The sequence below is a fragment of the Galeopterus variegatus genome, unplaced genomic scaffold (genome assembly GCF_000696425.1).
Source record: "Galeopterus variegatus unplaced genomic scaffold, G_variegatus-3.0.2 Scaffold7326, whole genome shotgun sequence".
Taxonomy (NCBI): domain Eukaryota; kingdom Metazoa; phylum Chordata; class Mammalia; order Dermoptera; family Cynocephalidae; genus Galeopterus; species Galeopterus variegatus.
In genome coordinates, this window is record NW_007733437.1 from 91,945 (window position 1) to 99,316 (window position 7,372).

The window sequence follows — 7,372 nt, forward strand, 5'->3', positions numbered from 1 at the left end:
ATCCCTTTTCAGACATTGATCATAAAAGTATTAGTCATAGTCTACATACAAGTAAAATTAATGACTCTATATAATAATCAGAAATAATAGGCAATGTGGCAATAAATGCAAATATAACCTTATAGATTACCATTAATATATAATTTACAAAAATAATGGCCTTTATGAATTAAAATTCCATTAGAATCATCAATGCTGTTACTAATCGTAGGATTTCCCTTTTAAGCTAAATAATACTCCATTTTACATATATATAGTTTTTTTTTATACATTCCATTCACCTGTTGATAGACATGTAAGTTGTTTTCATATCTTGACTATTTGAATAATGTCTCAATGAATATGGACATGCAGATATATCTTCAAGATCCTGATTTCCATTGTTCTGGATATATACACAGAAGTGGAATTGCTAGATCATATGGTAGTTCTATTTTTAATGTTTTGAAGAACTTCCATACTATTTCCCATATGTCTGTTCTAATTTACATTCCCACCAACAGTGTACGAATTTTCCAGTTTTTTCACATCATCATCAATACTCGTCATCTTTTGCTTTTCGATGGTAAGTGAAATAAGCCAGTCTCACAAAGACAAATCCTTTAACATTCCACTTATGTGAAGTACCTAAAATAGTAAAATGTGTGGAAGCAGAGAACAGAATGGTGGTTGCCAGGGGATGGGCGGGGGAAATGGGGAGTTGTTCAAAGGCATAAAGTGTCATTTATGCAAAATGAAGAAGTCTAGAGATCTGCTATACAACACGATGCCAGTAGTTAATAGCATGGTATTGTGCACTCAAAAATGTTGAGGGTAGACCTTAAGCATTCTTACCACAAAAAAGAACACAAGGAACCTTTTGGAGGTGATGGATTTGTGTTTATTATCTTGATTGTGGTGATAGTTTCACAGGAGTATGCGTATGTTCAAACTAATCAGACTGTTCACATTAAATGTTCAGGATTTTTTTGTAGATCAATTACACCTTCATAAATCTGTTAAAAAATCGTTTATTATCTTGATTGTGGTGATAGTTTCACAGGAGTATGCGTATGTTCAAACTAATCAGACTGTACACATTAAATGTTCAGGATTTTTTTGTAGATCAATTACACCTTCATAAATCTGTTAAAAAATTCCATTAGGAAACTTCTCACTGTTGTTGCTAAACAGAGAGAGTGTGACGGTTAGGAAAGTTGGTTCGGTGGCAAGATTCCCTGAGTTCAAACCCAGCTCTGTCAATACCAACCACATTAACATCACCAAGTTCTTTAACATTGCTGTCTGTTTCCTCATCTGTACAGTACAGATTATATAACAGCCTCATAACACTGTTGTGATGCTCGAATAAGAAATTACAGATAAAGGGTATAAACCAGTGGCTGGCACATTGTGAGTTCCCTGTAAACGTTACCTTTTTAAATTATGTCCATATTTTAGAAAGATTTTTGATAGAGTAGAGAAATTAATCAATGACTCACAGATTTTTCCATTAATATCTCCTGCTCAAGATAGAGATAAAACGATATCTTCGATCCATATTCAGTTAAAAACCTCAATGTTTTATTCATAATACTAAAAAATTCCAGAGTTTTAGCTGAAGTTTAGCTAATCATCTAGACCAGGGGCTAGCACACTTTTTCTGCAAAGGGCCGGCTAGTTAATATTTTAACCTTCGCAGTTTCTGTCGCAACTGCTAAACTCTGCCACTGTAGTGCAAAAGTAGCCATGATAATTCAGTAGCCCCGTCGTCAAGTGTCACTTTCCAAGTTTTCAGGTATCCATGGCCAACTGTGGTCCAGAAATATTAAATGAAAAATTCCAGAAATAAACAATTTATCATTTTTAAATTGCATGCCTGGATATGAATTATTCCTTTGTCCAGCACATCCATGCCTGTTAGTCACTTAGTAACAGTCTTCGTTATCAGACTGTCTGTGGCAGTATCGCAATTGCTTATGTTCAGGTAACCCTTATTTGACTTAATAAATGGCCCCAAAGCACAAGGGCACTGTACTGAATTTATAAATTAGACCTTATCATAGGTATGTATGTATGGGGAAAGACATAGTTTATGTAGGGTTCAGTGCTATCCATGGTTTCAGGCATCCACTGGAGTTCTTGGAACCTATTTCCCATGAATAAGGTGGGGCTACGGTATTTGAACAAGTAGACATGGCTGTAATCTCATGAAACATCATTAGCAAAAACAGGCAGCGAGCCAGATTTGGACCATGGGTGTTGTTTGCTGACCCCTGATCTAGATATTTGGTAAAATGAAAATAGAGTGCGCAAATAGTTTAGCCCTATGTAATCTTTTCTAAAGGAAATTAACCCAGTTAAGCTACTACCTCACAGTTGCACTATGTATGAGTATATGTATCTAAATCTTGAATCCCTTTTTAAACAAAATGAGTATAAACAGTCATCAGAAAATTTAATGATTCTTGTTAGCAAGTGCAAAGAGGAGCTATGACAGTCAATGAGAATGAGGAAATACACCTGACTCACCAGTTAATAAGATAGAAGTAATCAGAGTTGCTCCACTCAATGCATTTTTCTCTCTGCTTAACAGGTGAAGATCAAATACAGTATAGACATAAAAATACTATTAATGTGTTATGTTTTTTTTGTTGTTTGTTTGTTTTTTTGTCCTTTTTGAGACCGGCCACACTGCGCTCAGCCAGTGAGTGCTGTGAGCACACCGGTCATCCCTATATAGGATCCGAACCCGTGGCCGGAGCGCCGCTGCGCTCCCAGCGCCGCACTCTCCCGAGTGCGCCACGGGCTTGGCCCCTATTAATGTGTTATTAATTGAACAATATTATAACTACTAAGATAATGTTATGATAAAAAAAATTCCTAATTATCAGGTACAATGTTTTCTAAAATGAAAGCATCTGAATCTTTCCAATCAGAGCCTGAGTGAGGACAGTTCTGTCTATAACCACCATCATCCTGCCTAATTTAAACTTTTTGTCCTTTAACCAGCATCTTCCCATTGCTCCCTAGGCTCTACCCTTGGTACCCACTTTTTCTTTCTGCTTCTGGTTTATTTCACTTAGCATAATGTCCTCCATGCCCATCTATGTTGCTGCAAATGGCATGATTTTTTTAAAGCTAAATAGTATTCCAGTGTGTGTGTTTATTGTATGTGTGCATACGTGTGTGTGTGTGTTTGTGTGTGTGTGTGAGACAGACACTTACGCTGTTTCCACGCATTGGCTATTGTTAATAATGTTTCAGTGAAAATGGGAGTGCATTCATCTCTTCAAGATTATTGACTTGGTATCCTTTGGTATATATCCATAAGTGGGATTGCTGGGTCATATGGTAGTCCTATTTTTAAACGTTTTTCAGAAACTCCATACTATTTTCCATAATGGTTCTACCAATTTACATTTCCATATATGCATTTTATTTCTGGTCTGTGACAGATTAGGAAAAAAAATACTGTCCTGGTTTTTCAGAAACTCCATACTATTTTCCATAATGGTTCTACCAATTTCCATTTCCATATATGCATTTTATTTCTGGTCTGTGACAGATTAGGAAAAAAAATACTGTCCTGCACCATAGAAAGTTTGAGAAGCAGGGCTCCACAACAATCATCATCAATCTGCACATTATACACTACTTTTCACTCTTTTAAAACCTCTGTTGTACTCTTGTAAAACAATAAATTATGAAGTATTTATTGAGTGTCTACTACATGTCGGGCAGCATGAAAAAGCATAAAAAGTGATAAGGCGTATCTGTAATCTGATCAGGGATGGAGAAACCATTAGGAAAATCAGATAGCTTATGATAAAGATCTAATGGTGGGCTGTAGATAGATCCTCATCACCAGAAGCAGTTGAAAGTTCTCAACCTCTTACCATCTCAAGCTAACAAAGGGCACAGAAAAGTTGATATTCATCAGGCCCTTTATTCAATGTAGGCAATTGTACAAGTAGACGTTGAAATTGCTGACGTCTTCAATACTTGTGAATCCAGACCTATTCAACACCAACAGGTCTGTTTAGTAGCAGTCAAAGAAAAGCAGAGCTGAAGAGTCACAGATCATTTATAATTTCTGTAAATAAAAGCACTTTTGAAATCTTACTTCACCTCATAATAGACTCCAATCCACACTTTATCTATTAAATAATGAAAAAGGAAAACAAAACTCTCTTCTTGACAACGATTCGGACTCAGTGAGAATGAATTAAATCCACTGCCCTAGGACAGGAACATCTTTGTCATTCCACAATAGATGGAAACTGGCAGATCTAAGAGGGATAAGTGGAAGGTTCTCATGTTTATGCTTTATACCTCACAGCTTTATCCTGCGGCCAAAGCCACCTTCAGTCCTTTGCTACACACGTACACACAAGGGAGACATTTGTTTAAATCTATGAAAAAGCATAAACTCCAGAGAGACAATGAAGTCCCAATGGTCCTTTAGCCACCCTTAAGGTTTTTCTGACACTACTGAATAAATACTAGAAGAAATAGAGGGATGTTCAAAATCGATTTCATGTTTCAAAAAGTTCCTTCTTGTTAGAGGGATCACCACAGGAACACACGCAAGCAATACGAGATTTGACAGTTTCCTTAAATATGCATGAAATTATTTTAATCACTTCAGTTCCATTATCTCTTTCACTAAAGACTATTATAAGTAAATTTGAAAGTTTATGTTTCAACAAAATTTTAAAAAGGCTTAATCGTACACTCACATGTACTATTTATCATGAACTTAGGTTTACAGGACTTAACGAGAAAGAATTTACTTGTCCAGGCTCCCTTGTTCTTCATTTAATTATTCACTTTCAATAACAGAATTGTGAACTTAAAATTGAAATGACTTAAACATTAACTCATAATTCCATACAGACTTTGACATTCATTCAAATGCTTTAATCCTGAAGGTGGTAAAACATGGATTATTGTGGATACATTACTATAGGAAGCATGGATTTCAGTAAATTTATCAAGAAATTTTTAGGTAATAATGCCTGACCATTTGTAAGTCTAAGCCATTCCTCTGACATTAATTTCAGGTTATCATGATTACAGCACTTTAATTATTAATTAATGATTCCTATACTACAGCATAAGAGCTATAACTGGCTTAATTTGACTATCACAGGTTTTCAAAGTTTTAAGCCAGGATCGTTCTTTGACATTTAGGGATCTTTCAGAGCAAAAATGATCAAATAGGTAAAAGGAATTGGCCAAGAAAGTAATTTGGCCACTTATATAAATCAGAGAAAATGTTCTAAAGCCTTCCTTGACCCCCTCCATATTCCTCAGCAATCCAAATGTGAGCCTGGCTGTCATGATCAATAAGCTGTGGAAGTCCCTATTTATCTGTGTGTCCCTTGTACTGTGCACAAAGCCTCACTGGTGTACAGTAGACATTGCATAAGTGCTTGTCTGAATGAATGAATCTGTTCAAGCTTTCTTTTTGGGCTTGAACAGAAAAGATCAAAACTTTCTAACTGGCAAGAAAACAAGAAAACATAACCCACTGCCCTTTTGCAGTTTAACTGAGACCAGCATATGGTAAAGCTGTCATTAAAGTTTGGGGAAGAAAACTAAGGGTGCAAATACTAGAGAGAATAGGTTGAGAGGAAACTAGGGACATTTTATTAGAAAGACAACCAGTCTGGAAATATGAATGCTTCCAATCTTCTGAGAAACAAGTCAACCTGAGCTATTTTCTGGTAAAACTGCTAACGCTTAGAGAGACATGGGGCTAAAGGCGTTTCACAATGACTTATATTAAGGAAAATTTTGTAAACTGCCAGGAAAGGACAAGAGATTGCTAGGATTGTTATCCCTAACAGGCTCAACCCGCCACCTTGTGGCAACTTTCCTGAGTTGCACACTTGGTCACTGCTGTGCTCTGGGCTGTGTGAACTCTGCCCCCAATCCCACCAAGACAAAGCCATGGAGATGATATGAGTTCTCTGTGGTGCATAAGAACACCTCACCAGCACCACTGTAATTCCACCAAAAACCTGTTTCCGTTACCTCTACTAAAAATGAAGATTGGTCTAAAATAAAATTTTGAAACAAATGAAGATTGGATACCGCACTCTGTCCAGCCTTTCTGTGTGCCCCTCTCCTGCACCTACCAGCAAAATTGTTGCCCTTATTCTTCTGACCACACCTTACCTAAGCACATCCACTGTGAGCAGCACCCTCAGCTTGAAATCCCTCCTTCTACCCTGGCATAGCTACCAGTATTTGGAGAATTCGCATATCCAGCACTTCACAAAGGTAATACCAGGTACATCCTTTCTTGAAATGTCACAACCTAGAATAAGGCCTGGTAATATAAAAACGTACATAAGAGGTAAATGAATTACTCTTAACTATTTTTTTTCTTTGCATATGATGCTAAGAGGATATGCATTTTAATAAAGAAGTCTCATCTTTGGAATACGTGCTTTAACATACTAAGTGGTGATATGATAGTGATTCTGAGTGATGTTTGTAAATATTAAATTAAATATGCAGGGAATATGTTTATTACCTTTTGCTGTTGTGATTTTATGCTCCATAAATCTTTTTTAAATAAAGATTTTATTTATAAACCACCTAAATGAAAGACCTATTCTCCATGGTTGAAGGTTCATACAATGAAAATATCTGGCAAGCATTCAGGAGTAGTGTGGTAGTGAGGGCTCAAGAGGGAAAAGATGAGACATTTCTGTTAAGGAAAATGGCTATTTCAGAAAATAAGTCTAATTTACAAAGAAACCAATCAAGTATCCATTGCATTCAGTTTCTATAAAGAGTGCCCAAACATCTAGTTTGAATTAGGACAAGATCACTTTAATTGCCCTACTATTTCTCAGTGTAAAAAGCCAAGGTCAGTTTTTTAATGCCAAATTCTGGGCCTTTATTCAGTTACCAGGGTTGAATTCCTTGGGAAATTTAGGGGCGTGCTTCAAAGTGGAATTGAGACTTAAACAAGTCTTCTAAGTACCTTTGCTCTCACTTTCTATGTAGCATATCCAATCAAAAATTTAGAGCCATCACTGTGGAAGTAAAGGCCAACAAGACTTATGTCTGAATGAAATGGGTAAGGGAACTAAAAACCAGAAAAACATTAAGTGTTTTAGAGAACAGAAAAAATGGAAAAACAGAGAAAGACAGACAGACAGAAAAAGAGAAGCATTCAATTTATTTAACCAATAAAAAGTTTGGGAATTTCAACTACATGAAATTAACGAGTTAATTTTTAAAAAAATTTTTACAGTAAAAATAAACAAGAACTGAGTTAATTTTTTAAAATTTTTTTACAGTAAAAATAAGCAAGAACACTATCAATTCCAGCTTCGCTTTTGAGCTTACAATACTGTAGTACTTACACATA